At 40.0% G+C, this 17933-nt stretch overlaps 1 pseudogene; it reads left to right on the top strand.

The window, feature by feature from the left end:
- The window catches only part of LOC147451093 (uncharacterized), a 41773-nt pseudogene extending 34754 nt beyond the window's left edge, over positions 1-7019 (top strand).
- The last annotated feature ends 10914 nt before the right edge of the window (positions 7020-17933 follow it).

Raw genomic sequence — 17933 nt, 5'->3', positions numbered from 1 at the left:
GCTGAAGTGGACACACTACAAAGATAGAGCCAAGAGCATATATAGAAACAAACAAAGCTGCAAGCTAGTCTGGACACGGAATTACAAAGATGCCAAGAGATGGAACGACAAAATCAAGCAGCAAAAAACAAGCTTCAAAGAGCTGAAGAAGAATACAAGAAAATCAGCAAGTCATTGACAGATGCAGAGAGAGAAAGGGACAACCTGACTCTACAACTTGCTGAAGAGTCCAAAGAAGTGGAAACACTAAGGAATGCCAAGGAAAAGGCAGAGATAGAGCATGAAGCGAGCCAGGATGCAGTGATCGAGCTGAAAGATCAGATTTAAGTCAAAGATCAAACCATCCAAAGGCTGAGGGCATCTCCTGCCAGAGTGCTACTAGCTCGACTTGCACCACTTCTGAGAATGAGCTATATGAAGAACAAATGAAGGAGCTCCAAAAGGAGTTAACACTGGAGAAAAGGCAAAGGCTGATGCTGGCCAAGGGGTCATTGGTAATGTAAAACTGCCTAGAAGAAAAAAAATCAGGCCATGAAGAATGAACTAGAAGCCATCAAGAGAAAGCTCGAGGAGGCGGAGAAAATAAATGTAGATCTAAACGACCTCCTAGTAAACATGGGAGAGCAAGCGGAAGAGGAAAAGAAGACACTTCAGAAGCAAATAGAAGAGCTGAGAGGCTAGCAGCAAATGGAAGAGCAGCATTTTAGCACCGGGCCAGCAGCCATGGAGGGTATTGACATAGAGAATGTGTCAGATCCAGTGGACACCACCATGCAAGAGGAAATCCTGGTGGGACCCTCACAAGAGCCACAAGATCTGACACAAGAAGAAGAAGAGAAGCTACAAAAGGCCATAGAAGCGGCAGTCAGAGACACAGCCAAAGAAGCATTGGAGTGGGAGCAGAGGGTGTTTAAATCAATGACTATTCAGAAGATAGATGCCAGTAACCTTCGGCGTGAATGGCTACAGCCCTCTCTCCCATATCCTCTGCTAAAGTATGAAGCTACCATGATCAACAAACAAATAAAAGAGGAGCCAACAGTGCCATTGTACAATGCAGATATCTCCAATGCAAATATCTCCAAACCTGAAGGGGTCAAGCTGATAGTGGATTCTCAACCCATGTGGAGAAAGGCATGCCTCACAAAGTATCCTCAATATTTAATCCATCTGGTAAAGGCACCTAAAGTTATCAAAGATAACCTCAGTTTCTGCCCTCTACCAAGGATGAAGACATGGAAAGCCCACAAGCTATTGCAGAGAAGCCAACCCACTTGGCTCAATTACCCGAAGCTGCCAGGCTTGAAGGCAGCGAGAGAATAAGTGAGAAATACATGGTGAAAACCCTAACGGGCGCCATCAAATTGTTCACTGGCTCGCCTGACCTATCTTGCATCATGATGAGAAAGATATGTAAAACCCTTTTGGCAGCCTTTGAAACACTTGAACTAGGCCAGGCGACATACAATATCTTTTTTTTGCAAGATACATACAGATGTGCATACGATCTGTCTGCTCAGCCTTCTCATGAGGTGATCCATGCATTGTATCAAAGGATTATGTTTTTGCCTTCTTATCACCTCCAAGCCTCTTAAGAAGCCTTCTACACCGGCTTCTTCACAATCAGCATAGATATATTTGGCCCGATGCTACTCGCTCAACATGCGAGATATGAGTCCCTTCTCAAGATGAGAGAAAGCCTACACTAAAGAAGCAGCTCAACTACCATGTCGGGGACGACATGAACAAGGAGGGGGGGCGTGTTAGCAGCTAGACACACCCTACCAAAAATGACTGCTCGACGGAATATTATTTTTTGTAACTATTCTTTGAGAAAAACCGACATTTTACCTTTGTAAATATTGGGGCTTACAGAAGTTTCCAGATTGTATCCCATTTTTGACATTTAGATTGAGTAGATGGTTAAATTGCAACATTAGGCTTTGAGATTGTAAGGTATTTATACCACTTTTGACCTTAATGAAGAAACCTTTGTCATTTTAAAAAAAGTTCGTCTGTGAGTGAGCGTACTGTGTACGAGAGAGAGTGAGAATTTCATCTTGACATTACGCGCACACCGGTGGTCAGAATCGAGTGCGGAGAAGTGCAGCGTGTTGTCCCCGATGAGAGCTACGCGCCGATACCTACATTGTGGGTGTACGGTCTGCTTTTGTGAGCTCGACCTACGAGCTTCATCTGGTGATTCGGTGAGCATACGTTATCGGTTTTTGCATTTCAGCATATCCACGTGTTCGCATTGAGTAGAGCTACACATTAGGCACTTTAGTTTTCGGAAATTTTGACCAGACATCCTACGCGATTTTGCACCAGGTGTTTAGGGTTGGGATTTTGGTTCATGGACCTTAGGGAGAGCGACCTATTGGTGTTAGTAGGGTCTCCTTCAAATTCTGTGGCGTTTCGAGACCGTTTGATGGGTATTTGGCTCTTGGAAGCGTTGTAGGAAACCTCCTCTTATGCACTCCTGAGGGCTGTAGCTTAGACATTGGGTAGAGACCTCTGAGGAATTAGTCGAGAGTCGATTGAGTGTAGGTTGACACCCTATGCTTACTTCCACGCGTCTGCGGGTCGAGCTTCGTCCTTAGCTGACAAATCTTGTTAGGTGAGTTCTCGCTGTGCTGACGTCCGTCGTGGCGTATCCGCCAACACAAGGACTTGGTGAGCGTCGATGCTAAATACCAACAAGAAGGGAAACACATGTTTTGGGTTCAATTGGAGAATAATACTTAGTGGCTTGCAAATTTTCATCTTTCATGTGAGACATATGAATCTCTCAAATGGTATTTCAATCACACTCCAATTTCTTATGTCATTCGACAACAACACAAAGGACAAAGATTGCAGGTTTCAAGTTTGGGTAGGTTCCAAGTTGAATGACATTTAGAAAGAGACTTGAAAGCTCTCAAGTGTATGTTGGGGTGCAAACAAGGTGCCATGGCCCTCTTTCCTTGCATGTATTCTGCCACTGTAAAAAGCCTTGACGATCGCTAAAGGCAAGGATGCAAAGACCCACAAGTCAAAGGGTGGGAAAAAAAGGGTGGCAAAGTTGCAACCACCTATGCAAAAGGTGTAGACACTATACAAACAGTGAATAAAGCATTACAAAAATGGTTTCAAGGTATCCTTAGTTGTGACCAAAGTGTATCTCCTAATCGAGATATGGAAGATCCAAATTAGAATTCTACTCTACAAATTCCACTACTAAATGTGCATTCGTGTATTCTTCATGCCTGTCTACAAATTCTTGACAAGTTGCTAATGCTCCATATTAATTATGCTTGGAATATGGAGCTTGAAAAAGAAAGGAAGAGTGTATAAGAGAATTTGAGGCTATTTTATCAAGCGTTGATCTCCATGGTGGTGTAGTGAGATAACAAAGCACAAGAAGGCATTTACAACTACACAAGATCACCCTAATAAAATATGTATAGGTGGTAGTAAAGCAAGGTATCTGTTTTCAAACTATTCTAACTCCCAAAGTCCCACTAAGTTATAGTTATGGAAAAAGGTGTGTGACATAACCATCTACAGAGGTAATGAAGCAACCCTTGGAATTAAGCGTGCTCGTGCATGGTAGTCTGTTGACAATATTTTTCATCTGCTTGAGAAGGCAAAGCAAACCTTTGATGATATGTCCACCTTGAAGTTTGCAATCAATAGTTTCACAACCCAAAGGGTCGATGCACAGGGAAAACACACATAACACATTACACGGTGGACTGAACACTTTGTCTTTAGAGTCAAAATACTTATGTGTTTATTCTCAAGTTATTTATTTGTTTGCAACACATAATTTTTTCACATGGTGTATTTTTTCTTGACACCTATGATTCATTGGGCATTTGGAGTAGCCAATGAATGGAGCGCTCACACTATCAAGAAAAAGGAGTCTATTTCAAAAATACACATCATGGAGGTGGAAGGAAAATGAGCACTGCTCTACATAAGATGTTCAACTGGTGCTATAGAGTTTTAGTGGGGAGAGAGAGGAAGAAGAATAGAATGAAAAGTAGTCTAAAATGCAGGATAATGAAAGTGGTTAACATGAGGTGATCACAATCATATCACGCCTCGAGTGCAAAAGATCATTCCCAATGGTGGTTAGAGACAAGGCAATGAAATGATAGGTCTGGGATAGAAAACTAATAAATTTCTAACAATGTAATCATTTCTATTGTAAACATGCATAGTAATGCCAAGTGGGCTTTTAACAACACAATTAATGGTTCCGTGCACGAAGTATCGTCTCTTTTTGGGTTTTTTGAATTTTTATTAGTTTTATAAGTTTTCTAAAAAAATTAAGTACTATATAAGTCAAAATCATAACTTGAAGTTCATTTCTCATTTGCACGTTCTAGGAGATCCTCTTGAGAAAACACAAGCACGCACATATCTTGTACCACATGGACGACACACAAAACCACTACAAACACCAATGGCACCACCACCACTCATACCACAATAAATCCGTAACCACATCCGTTCATACTGAATCCATCGCTTCAAATCCACAACCTCAACCACATGTGGAGAATGCACCACCGCAACCTACTCCAGATGCCCCACAACCTCCCCAACCTTTGAAAGGGAGGATCAAATCACCATGCAATAGATATTTGCTCATCTTCCATTGAATCATGCCAACCGCATGCCTCTATCATATTCCCCAACACTCTCTACTCTACAAAGAGCCGAACAAGAAATACAGGCCATTGAAGAACAATATCCAGGTCCACTACTAAATGAGGAGATCCCACCTATGATCAGAGCACTTGCAACTCAAGCAACCGTAGAAACTTCACCATGAAGATTTGGCCCTCACTTCAAAAAAAGGTTTGAAAGGTAATAACAAGCAATCCTAAATCCAAAGCCAAGAAGCCAAGAGAATCAAAAGAGTTGAGGAGAAACAAAAGAAAGAGGAGGCTGAGAGAGAAGGACAAAAGAAGAAGGAGGTAGAGAGAAGGCAAATGCAGCAAGAGGAGTGGGAATGTGCAGAGACCGAGGGAGCCCACCTTGAAAATTTACAAGCAAGGGGAGAGACAAAGAAGAAGGCGACAAAGGATAGGGCTCAAGCTACCATTGGGATCTCTAAGACTTTCAAGATTCCACAAAGAGCAAAAAAATATGCCAAGAAGAAGGACAAGCTAATGCCCAAAGAAAAACATGCCCAAGAGGAGCGGAGGACAAAGTTTAAAAATGACCCTCCTCAAGGGGACCGATAGCTAGGATCTCCACCATTGCCAACAATATAAAAGAAACAGAGATGGAGGCCTAGAACGGTGACTCTACGAGAGATAAAAAAGTACCAAAAGAGCACCAAGCCGATCATTCCAAAAGCGGCCTTCTCTCAAGTGATGAGAGAGATTATTGAAAAACATATGATTCTGCAAGCAGAATATAGTGTGCTACCTTATTAGTCCTATTGGATGCCTCTGAGGATATTTTGGTGTAACTATTTCGGGATGATATTTTTTGTATGGTGCAAGAAAAGCAAGCAACGTTAAAAAACATAGATTTAGCCCTTGTAATCAACTTGCAAAATGACGGTTGCCTCCATAAGAATTAAATTATTTCCATGTAACCTCTCTTTTTGAGGTTTTATTCATAGTCTACGATGGAAATCATCGATTAAAGATTTGGGGCTCCCTTATTAAAAATCGTAAGTTCTCTATTTTTTTTAAACAAGTTTTTACAATTAATGTACTTGATCTAAGCTTTATTTATTTCAACTATAGAGTATTCCATGGTGAAATGGAGACATTGCTCTGTAAAATGTCACTTTGTGGATGGTGATCGACATTCACAAGTTGAATTTATGCTTGCTCTAAGGACACAAAATGAGTAAGTTTATAAGCTCATTTTATTTGTCTTTTTGTACTACAAATTGAAGTACTTTGAACATGCTATACTTTACTTGTTGTAAACTAATTATTGTGCTTGCTAAAATTTTAGAATTGGAAGAACCGATGTATGTACCAATTTTGGTCAAGAGGTGTTTCTTTTCCAAAAACTTGCTATGGCAAGCAAGGAGCCTTTGCTTAAAGACTTTACAAATTATTGGCTTCATTGGATTGAGGTGGAGCTAGCATGTGAGCGTAAGGGAGCAAAAGGAACATGGTATAATGCTCCTGCAATATTGCTTGCTATGTTAGTTTGGAAGGTTCGTTAATCTATTTTCTCTATATATTTCTTATTTGTCTCAAAATGGGAAACCATTTCCTAGAAACATTGTTATGTTTTATAGGAAGAGTTTGATGCAACCCTTGCCAAAGAGTAGTGGATATTAATGATCCCTCTATTTTGATGCGAGATAAGGAGAACTTGGCTAGAGGTAAAACAGAAAAGATTTACAAGGAGAGAGCATATAAGGTATGATATTAGAATTTGACAAGAGTAAGCATCATTTTTTTGGCTACATTCTTATAATAGGTAGCTTTTTTGTGAAGATGCTATCTATTGCAAATCCTTCAAATGGTCAAGGATTCTTTAATCTTCTCTATAAATATAATTGGGTAAAAGATAAAGATATGGTGGGCTTAACAAAGGATAAAGTTCACTCATTAGCGACGGCCAAAATTAATGCTGACAGGTACTTTATTTTAAAGATTTTACCCTCGCAAAATATCAAATTTATATTACTAAATTATATTTATTTATTTACTTTTACCCTATGTTTAAATTCTAGGAAAAGAGATATCCTCCACTCTATGCTCAAATGCCGCTTAGATGACCCCACGTGTGAGCGGTATTTGTGTGCACAGAAACTCAGATTATATTTGAGAAAAGAGTGGTATTGGGAAAATCTCTTGAAGCAATGCATTAGAATGAAAGGCAAGCTAGTAGAGGAATTGCCAGAAGGGTTTGAAACATGGTTCTCTAATCAAAGAAGATACCATCTTGATAATGCTTTCTCGGATCTATGGAGCCGCATGAATACAAACGAATCAGATGAGAAGATCCGAGAGCTTTTGGAGTCTTCCAAGAGAATTATGTATAGATAGCTATCTCCATATGAATTAACACATGCATAAGCACATAATCATCTCAAGCATTCACTAATCAACAATTCAGCCACAAAATCATGCATAAAACACAGAAACGCAGCCACTTGTAAAACTTGTAAACATGAGATTAATCCATGATTAAGAGAGTCTTACTTGATTAAAGAGTAATTAGAAGAGATTTATACTTCTATAAGAAGTTATGAATCAATTAGAGAGTATAGAAGAGTAAGGAGAGAATAGAAGAATACTTCCTAATTTCTTAGAGCTCTCTGAAAAACATGAGATAAAAAAAGGTGCATTTCTAACCCTAAGGACTCCTTTTTAGGCACTTTAGGGTTCATGTTCACACTTAGCCGCCCACTCCAATTTAGCCAAAATTCAAAAATGCCCTAAAATCCTAATTGGAACTCTTATGAGCCCATAACCATACATGGTGGCTTAATCCTCATAACACATTATGCTCTCCAACCATTAGGTTAACAGGTCCACCAACAAACTTGAAATTCCTAAGTCTTGGCCAGTACGCAAGTTTTGTCATAGCCATAGGAAGTTTTGTAAACAAGCCATCAAACAAAAATGTGAAAAAGAAAGAAGGGAACGAGAAGAGAGTGAAATAGAACAGCTAAAACCCCCTCTATTCTCTGATAAGAATGAGTATCTGTATTATGTCAATGCAAAAGATTTTGTAAAAGATGAGGTACAATGGAAATATGGACTGTAGTTGGTGCAAGACATCATGGTTAAACTGGGAGAAAACCCTAAGAAAAAGAAACATAATAGAACCAAACGAGTGTCACAAAAGTTGAAGAATGATTCAATCACGAGTGGAATGACCAAGGTAGAAAGAAAAGCTCTGTTAGAAGAAAAGAAAAGGACAGTAAAGACTGCATGGTCTTCAATCAATGACAATTTTGATGGAGAAGCCGATGCAGAAATGCTTGATGGGCTCAAGAAATTCACTATTCACGATAAAAAGATCATTCTGCAAAAACTTGTGAGGCAGAAACCTGAGACTTCGGGAGAGTCATATAATGGCCCAAAAGATTCCAAACAAGTGCATTTAGCCAGAAACGGTCTAAAGTACACTAGGAAGGTAAGTTTGCTTACAATTTAGTGTAAGAAGAGAGTGGGAGCTATTAACTGTTTCCTGTTACACTAGGGAGTAGGGGGATCCCTTGTTTTAATAATACACTTCTTCGGAGGGTGCCTATGGCTTTGGTATTATTGGCATGTGGAAAGTCTCCAAAAGCTAGTCATCTAGGAGATAGCACTATTACACCATGCTCTTCTACTCTAACTTGTAGGAGGAACTCTCACCGTGGGTGTGGAGTACTCAAAGACTTTTCTTGATTCTAGAGTCATGGCTGAAAATCAAGAGATTGATTTGAATGCTTGGCAAAAGCTAGATTTACTACAAGATGAAGCAAGCAATGAAGGTATGAGAGCAATCTGCTATTTTTCTCATAAGCTACATGAAGCACAATACAATCTGCATTTGCGAGTAGCCGTGCAAGCTCAACTATGCAGCAACAACTTGCTTCCTTCCGCTCAAGAAGAGAGAACTCGTTCTCTAGAGCACCAGGAATCGCTAGCTAAAGGTGGAAGAAATTCTACCTACAAAGAGCTAAAGTCTCCAATGCAACGAGGGAGAACAAGTGTTAAATCCTAGCAATGGATATGAAGATCAAGAATATCGGAGTGAAGCGGACCGTTGTAGGGTCCCCGACCAAGAGATGCCACCAAGATGACACCATCCACAATGCTCTCCTATTCGCTCAACAAAGCGAGGTTATGCTAGCTCATACTACAACACTTCCTCTTCTAGCGATGGGAGTAGTGAAAGAAGGACTCCAAGATAAAACGAAGAAGGATATCCCCTTCTCCTCCTTCTTCCTCACCCAATTCTTCCAGCTATGATGCGAATACACGAGAAGCTAGCTCCTCTCCACCACCTCGAAAGGGAAGAGAGCATAGACATGCACATCCAGCGTGGAAAAGGTCTCGCCGTCTCCAAAAGTTCAAGGAAGGAGGAAAAAGCATTACCTTCCTTTCCTTTGATGGGACATTTGGTGATACGAATAAAGTACTACACTTTATTCAACAATTTGTTACAGATTTTAGAGGTGAGCACTTCATGGAAGGCTCCAAGCTACGCCATGTTACAATGTATTTCCAAAAGTTAGCTAGGCATTGGTGGGCTACTCTAAGAGCTCAACGTCTAGTGCCAAGGACTTGGAAGGAATGCCGAATTTCTATCATGAAACAATTTCTCACAGAAGGCACTAAAGATGGTCTTAACCGCATGGAGAAGCTTCAAGTTGGAAGAGGGAGAAACCATCCAAAAGTACATTGATAAGTTTTGGGATCTACATCTCAAAGCCACTGTCTTTAATAAGATGGAATGCTCCGAGCAAAAGCAATAATATTGCATTGGGCTTCCAGATGATTTGAGAGCATATGTTAATGCTCAAAGTCCCAAAACAATCTCCGTCATGATACACCACTCTATTGTAGCTACTAAGATCTTTCCTACAGCTACTACAAAGACAGTGGTGAGATCCAACGAGCGTAGAGAAAGGCCACCAAATGGGAAGAGACCTCCCAACAATAATCGGGCCAAAGAGGAAAAGAAGAAGGACAAAGGCCTTTACAAAGGCAAGAAATGTCTTTCTCCCAAAGAGATGGAGCGCTACCACAAAGAGAACTGATGCTACAAGTGTGGAGAACAAGGTCATGCATATAGAGCTTGTCCTTCACGGATAGCTAAGAATGATAATCCACAAGCATCTTTGGTTAAGACAATAAAAAATAAGACGATGAATCACGCCAATGCTATGCATGGGGCAAAGTGCATGACCAAGATTGTCTATCTTGTTTGACCTAGGCTCCAATCGTAACTTCATCTCAAGGGAGTCGGCAAGTCGACTGGGCATTCATGCATATGAGATGGGACATGTGCTAGAAGCTGATGGGGCTTTTGATACTCCAGTGGTCCCATTCACTCCTTTGGAAATCTTTGCATACATGTGCAAGGCTATGTGGACCAAGAGGATTTCTACATTTCTCTTCTTAAGCATCAAGATGTTTTGTTGGGCACACCTTGGTTTCATCGTATGGCTGCCAATCTTAAGCCTCCCGATAGAGTTATTTCTTTTCAAAGTCTACTCTTTTCGCTTACTTGATTTTTGTCAAAGATTCTATGAATGATTCTCTACCATGTGAGCTAAAAGATTCATTTAAATAAGCAGCAAATTTAATGTTATTTCTTAATGAATATGCTAATTGTTTTATCGACTCTATCCCAGGGGAACTACCTCCTCCAAGGGGACAAGATGACCATAGGATTGGGTCTCTCTTGCACAACAAGAGGAGATTATGACTCAAGTAAATGAGCTAATGGAAAAAGGGATGGTGCGCCCAAGCTCATCTCCATTTTGCTCACCCGTGTTATTAGTGCAAAAGAAGGATGGTTCATACCGCATGTCTGTGGACTATCGTGCACTAAAAAAGAACATAATATAATATCAATGACTCAGATTTCTACTATTTGGTGCAAAATGTAACATTAATTTTGTACATTATGTTTTGACAAAAGTTGATTGAAGGTGTCCCCTGACCACCTGGACTATGTGATTGTGGTCAGTGCTTAAACTAAACATTGAGTAAATGCACGTGATCTATAAATTTTACACATAGTAATCCCCATGTGGGTTCAACATTGGGGATATTTTATTCTACATTTTTCACATTTTTACATACAAAAGGGTGTTGAAAAAAATATTTTGATTTTTTTTTGGGTGAGAAATTCACAGTTAAGGGGTTTTATGAAAAGTGCTTGGACGCACATGATATAAAGGTTTTACCCCCCCCCCCCCCCCCCCCCCCCCCCCCCCCCCACACACACACACACATACCCTTTCCAAAGGAGCAACTCAACGATTGGATGGTCCCAGGTGGCTCAGGTAGTGCCACAAGGATCTATCCCTACTAGTGGGTTGCGAGAACCTCCAATTTGCATTGCAAATTTATCAACATGATATGCGGCTTGCTAAACAGTTTGAAGGACATTATCGCTTGTTGTAAGAAAAGCATAGACAATCGTTTAGGTTTTAAAATGTTTACCTCAATATCTTTGTCCATTTCTTCTCATGAGACTTCCTAAAGTCGATGCTGGAGAAATCGTCTCCACCCATTGCACTTAGTGGTTTGTGTGGGTGGAAAGCACTTTTGGACATGCTTTTCATCGCTTCTAGGGTGCTTGCCACCGTTTGCATCAACTTTTGTTCATTTTTATTGGGGAGCTAGGAGAGGCTTGTTGGGAGACTTTGGTCTTCAAAGTCAATTTCAAATTTGGTCGACTTTGCCTTTCCACTTGGATCATTCATGCCTGCAATAATAGTGAGTATTGAGAGCGACTCATCTTCTCTATGTCCAAGTGTTTTAGCAATGTTGTTGAGGAAAAAAACTTGATGACACTCCACCACCATTGCATGCAAAGTGAGTATTTGGAGGTGAGGGACTTCCTCCAACACTTCATCTCTTTCTGTCACCCAATCTTCCTCCTCAATGGAGCTAGGATCTTATAAGAGGAAGAGTGTCATGGGTGCTTCCACCGCTCATTAACCTCTTTGACAACCTCATTTGACTCTTCCACAATGATTATAAGAGGTTTTTTGTTGGACTTTTCCTTTGATTTTTCCTTCTCCATGCCCTCGTGCATAAGTAAAACCAGAACCATGTCCCAAGCTATGAATTGGGTGCCTATACACCCCATGCCCAAGTCTATGAGGTCATCCTCATCCTCTATCATGTAGTTTTGTTTGGTGATCCCTTTGAAAAACCTTAATAGGTGAAAGCAAAAGTTTTTGTTGGCCACATAGATGTGTTTGAGAAAATCCACCGGCAACCATGCTATGTTGGATCCCTCAAACACAATAGCATATTCTTCCATGTGCCGCTCCATGTAATCAGGCTAGTTTTGGAACACCTTTTGCAGGTTAGTAGTGGCTTGCATGTTGATCGTTCCCTCAAACACACTCACTAGATCATGTGCTCAATCTGCAAGGCCAAACTTTATCAATTGTGTGAGAAGTGTGTCACAAGACATTGCCATGGGTTCGCTTGTGAGGAAGATGGCAAGAGAGCTTAGAGCTAGAGTTTTGTGAATGTGAGTAATGACCTTTAAAAACCTAGAAAATGACTTATGTATCCAAAATCACTTTAAAAACTCTTTAAAAGAACTTTAAAATTAAATTAAAATTACACATGACAAAACATCAAAAGACACCAAGATTCAAGGCCAATATTGGATTTCTCAATCAGTGAAGATAGAAAACTTGACAAAAAATAAAATGCTCTTGAATAACTTGAAAATGAACAAATATGCTTAGAGATGAGATTCAGAACACCATATTTATTAATGGGAGCAAAATTCCCATCAATTACAAGCTTTTACAAAAATACATCGCGAAAACGCATCTCCTAAAAAAGAAACCTCTTTCCTTCACTAGAACGAATACCCTTGTCATTGACAACAAAGAGGTATTGCTTGGGCAATGTATATCTCAGATTGAGATACTCCCAAAGATGGTGTAGACAATGACACTATAAATGCACCCTTCTCTTTGATATAGCCTTCTCTAGCAAATGTGGATCTCAAGACACTCACATTTGGCCTCAAGCCATCTTCTCTGGCATGTGGTATAAGTCTGCAAAGTGGTATTGGAGGACATTCCAAGCAACCAAAAACTATTTTTTAACTTAGAATGTCCTCTCCATGGTCCATGTGCAATGTGCTATCATCTTCATCTGCAACACTTAGACGTATTTCATGTCTCATTCTAAATGGCACTATCTCTATAGCAGCTTCAATTGTAGCCATCTCTTGGTCTACATCATGTAAAGAGCCTAAAACAACATCATGACTATCATTATCATTTGGAAACTCTATTTCAACCACATAGCTTACTTGATCACTACAAATAGGTTTTGAAGTTGATGCACTTGTGTTCCATCTTCTAGGACCTCCCCTAGAAGAAGAGGGACTACGTTCAATAAAAAAATCAACAAATTTTAGAGTAATATCCAACAAAATTTCCATTACATATACCTAGCTTTTCCATTTATAATCAAGACTTTTGTTCATTTCAATGAAAACTTTAAGCTTGGAAACTTCATTCTCGCCAAACTTAACACATGGAAAATGCAATCTCTCTATGTAGTAGATCATGTAAACCTTGTGGGCCAAATATGCAAACCTTATCGGGCATTGCTCTAAACCATCCGGTATTGACACGTGACAGTTTAGGACAGTGTCTCAAAAGGGTAATTATATATACATGATAATAAAGGTAGTAATAGGACGGCGATAAATCAATTGCCAATTTGTAGTAGAAAGGAAAAAAACCATAAGTACCACTAGACTTTCTTTCTTCAATCCGATGCTTCAATTGCGGTCCCGAGACAGTTTCAGGTGTAGTGTCCCAAAAGGTTCATTTTATGAAAATGACGCTAAGAATACTGATCGCTTATTAGTTTCAAGTATTTTAAGATTATTTTTATAAGGTTAAAGGAAATTATTAACAACTGCTCAAAAAGGTCAATTAGACATAAGCATATACTGCAATGAAAATAAAAACATTTCAACTCTAGCACTCTATTTCAATTCAACCCTTTGCATCTGCCTATTGACATATCCCACAAAAGCATACCATAATAGAAATTAATCGATTGTATGCAGACAAGGAGCCATTTATGTTGCAAAACCTACAATCCTCATGCTCAAAGGGAGACACGTTGGGTATCAAAAGCACACTTGTTAGTTTTTGTAGCAAGTTATTCCCATCTATATACCTATTTTGGACAAATATTAATCACTACAAACTTATAACCTCATAGTGGTATCTCCTAATGGCTTTAAAAACTTCTCTTATTTCAAAAAAATCAAATAAACCCTAGGTTTAGTGTAATTTTGGTGGGATTACAATAAACCGACATAGAAGAGTCCTACTAATAGGATTTATAAATCATAAAATAGAAAAATTCACGACCTTACATAGCACAAAGAAACTCTACCTACATAGCATAGTGCAAAGAAATTCTAAAGAGAAGAAAATGTTAAAAGAAAGGTAATGGAGAAGAAATGTATTGGACCACTTCTTTTTTATGGACATGAATGCCTTTTTGTTGGAAATAGGGTTACATGGAAATGCACACAACTTGGAGAAGGCAAAGGAAGCTCAAGGCACACAACATAGAGTATATTACTTAGTGTGCAATGGAAAGATAAGATTGCCCTATAGTGATGGGTGTATATACAATGCACGGGGAAAAAACCTCCTAGTGAGGGAAAAAATGCCCCAGCATCTATAAGTGTGCTCACGTGACACATCACTACCACGTGTATATGGTAATAAATCCCCCCTGGGAGTGATGCGGTGAACGAGAGCTGACACATAGAGTATAGGGAAGTGCCATGCCCTGAGGACATGAGCAGTCCACAAAGGGGAGTAAGCCCAAAGATTTGCGTAAAGCTTCAAATTTCTCACGAGACAATGCCTTTGTGAAGTTGGCACATGAGCCAAGCTGATATCTCTTGCTGAGAGCCTCTCCCTAACATAGTGGTAATGCACCTCAATGTGCTTTGTGAGAGCATGAAAATTGGTTTCCTCGCAACTGCGAATGCACTCTGACTGTGAGTATTGATAGTGTTGGCAGTGTCTTGTCCAACACCCAATTCAGCCATAAGGCGTCTGAGCCATACACACTCAATCGTAGCTGTGAAGACTGCCCTTTACTCAGCCTCACACCTGGAAGTGGCCATAGTAGGTTGCTTCTTGCTCAACCATGATATGCATAAACTGTCGAGCATGAAATGTTACGAAATCCTTGTTTGCCCAAATGAGTGTAGGCCTTCTCATACCAAGAACGAGGAGATCGCTTCAACCCATACAAATCTTTCTTACATTTGCACTCTTTATCTTCATGCCCTTTAATGACAAAACCGTGAGGCTACGTTACATGAGCTTCCTCAAATATCTCACCATTCAAGAAAGCAGTAACAATATCTGCCTGATGTACATCCCAACCAAAATGAGCTGCCAATGCACATAGAAAACGCACAGTAATCATACGACAAGTGGGAGAAAAAGTCTCTTCATAATCTATGCCTTTTTGTTGTGCATAACCCTTTGCAACTTGTCGAGCCTTATAGCGATCAATCTCGCCATCAGGCTTGCATTTCAACTTGTAAACCACTTTGTATCAATGGCCATTTTTCCAGGAGGAAATTCACATGAATTACATGTATCATTTTCTATAAGTGCATCATATTTTGATTGCATGGAAGCCATCCAATTTTTGAAATTTTGTGCTTCATCAAAAGACAAAGGTTCATCAACATCACATAAGCTAGACACAACCAAAGCATAACAATCTAATGCATAAGAGGCATGGTGAGAACCTCAACGAGTCTGACTAGACAAAGGTGCATCCAATTTACTGTCACGCAAAGTATGCACTAACCATTTTGGCATACCTCTAGCCTGCTCATTCTCAGCCCTTTCCTCATTAAGTACATCATGTACATATGCATCAGTAATAGGATGATCTGTAACATTTTTAGAAACCCCCATAGGCTATACATTTGCCTCATTGGAATTTACATTCGAACATCCACCACTGAAAAGAGGCGACAAAGTCATAAATGTCATGTGAGCTTACATTACTGTCTGAACAAAATCTTCCACAAGCACAACATCCTCTGAGACCAAGATACGCTTTGTTTGCGTATGATACAACCTGTAACCTTTTCTTTTAGCACTATAACCAACAAAAATGCACTTGACAGCCTTATCATCCAATTTTTTGTGCTACGTTTGTGACACCAAAGCATATGCCAAACATCCAAAAACACGCATGTACTCAATAGAAGGCTTTCTATTATGCCATGCTTCATAAGGAGTCATAGACTGTAAATATTTTTTAGGACACCTATTAAGTACATAAGTGGCACACATAATAGTCTCAAGCCAAAACGAATGTGGTAAAGCTTGAATTTTTACCATACAACGTGCCATTTTTGTAAGAAACCTGTTTTTTATCTCAGCAACACCATTTTGTTGAGGTGTATTGGTGTTTTATCCCACGACTCGCCAAAAATGCATTAAATTCATAAGACATATACTCCCCCCCTCGATCGGAATGGAGGGTGTCCATAGTACAATTTTAGACATTTTCAGACATAGCCAAAAATTGTTTAAAGCACATAAACACATCGGAATTTGCTTTAACGGATACACCCATGCAACCTCGAGTAATCATCAATCAAAATCACAAAGTAAAGGTAATTTCCAAGGACGGAGTTTGCATGAGCCCACAAACATCACTATGCACAAGCTACAACCTGCATGTAGCCCTAACTGAACCATCCTTTGGAAACTTCAAATGCTGCAACCTTCAATTTTGGGCATTGCTTGATCAAGTGATCATTAGATTTACAATAATGGCAATGCATCTTCTTTTTGCCCTTATCACTAGAATTCCTAGACAAATTGCTGCTAGCAGAAACATTAGGAATAGGTGATTTACCACTCGTGCATAAGAACCATGAGAAGTGGCTACATTGCTATTACCACCTTTTCTTTGAGCATCAATAAAGGCTTGTTCAATGACACACTGTCTAGTCCTTTTTTTTTTTTTTGGAAAGCGACTCTTGCAACATCAATGTGCATAATGCATCAAACTTGACAACTTCTAGATTTCCTTGGGTCATAAGTCTCCAAGTACTAGCAAAAGTCTAGTAAGAATTTGGCCATGCATCAAGAATAGTCTGCACAAGGAAACTATCATAAATGACTTCACCTACAAAAATTAGTTGCTCATTGGTATCCTTGGCACCAGCAAGAAAAGTGTCCATCTCATCTTCCTCAAGTATAATCTTTGACTCCAGCTCTTTACGCAACAATTTTGGAGAGCTAGGCATTGTCAAGGGAAACAAGAATGCCAATCAGAGCCACCAGGAGGAGAGCCACTACATTAGCCATCCACCTACCGAACAACGCCAAGAACTGCAAAGCATCAAACCCTTCAAGCCTATGCCAACAACCCAAAGATGCTAGGTTGAGGGTTGTGAAGCTGTCGACCATCAGATTTGAACATTTCACAAAGTCCCATCTTCGACCAACATACACCAAACCATGGTGAGCACGATTGACCCTTAGAATGAGGGCGAACAGCTACCAAGCCCTTCCCAAAAAAGAATTACCTTGTTTTGTCCCCCTGTAGACACCCAAGGAAGGAGAGGGCAGCCGAGAGCTCCATCCCAGGAGCTCCCCTGCCCCCATGTAAAGCTGCCCCTCCCTGGTAGCCTTTGAAGTTGCAGTGCCTCCAAAACACCAAGCTCGCACAGCTCTAAATCTCCAGACCCGCCACCCTACAAGTCACCCAACCCTTGGTGCGAATGCTGAAGCTACCCAAAGCATAAAAGCAATATTCCTTAGGGTTTTCATTACGCAGCAGAGCCGCGACGCAGAAGACTGTTAAAGCAAGCCTTGTTTTGAAAGGATTCTTATTTTTCTTTAAGGCCTTTTGATTTCTTTCCAACTCCACATTTCAAGTTTTCGTCATCCTAAAGTAATAGGAAGATTTTTCCTTTTTCTCAGATGGGGGAGACCTACTGAGACATCGATAATTTCTACATTTGGGACACTCCTAAACCATTCCACGTCGACGTTGAAGCCTTTACCTCCTCACACATACCTATAGATATGTGTATGTGTGTGACCCAATGGCCATGCTTTTCTTGGTCGCAACAAAGCACGTGCCACACTAGTTCAATCTAACATAGCCATGGATACATTTGCAATATGCAAGTTTAGATATTCCCCAAATCCTTTTTCTTTGAAGCATTGT

The sequence above is a fragment of the Adiantum capillus-veneris genome, chromosome 9, assembly GCF_014529385.1.
Source record: "Adiantum capillus-veneris isolate H3 chromosome 9, ASM1452938v2, whole genome shotgun sequence".
NCBI classification, from domain to species: domain Eukaryota; kingdom Viridiplantae; phylum Streptophyta; class Polypodiopsida; order Polypodiales; family Pteridaceae; genus Adiantum; species Adiantum capillus-veneris.
This window is presented reverse-complemented; position numbering and strand designations above follow the sequence as displayed.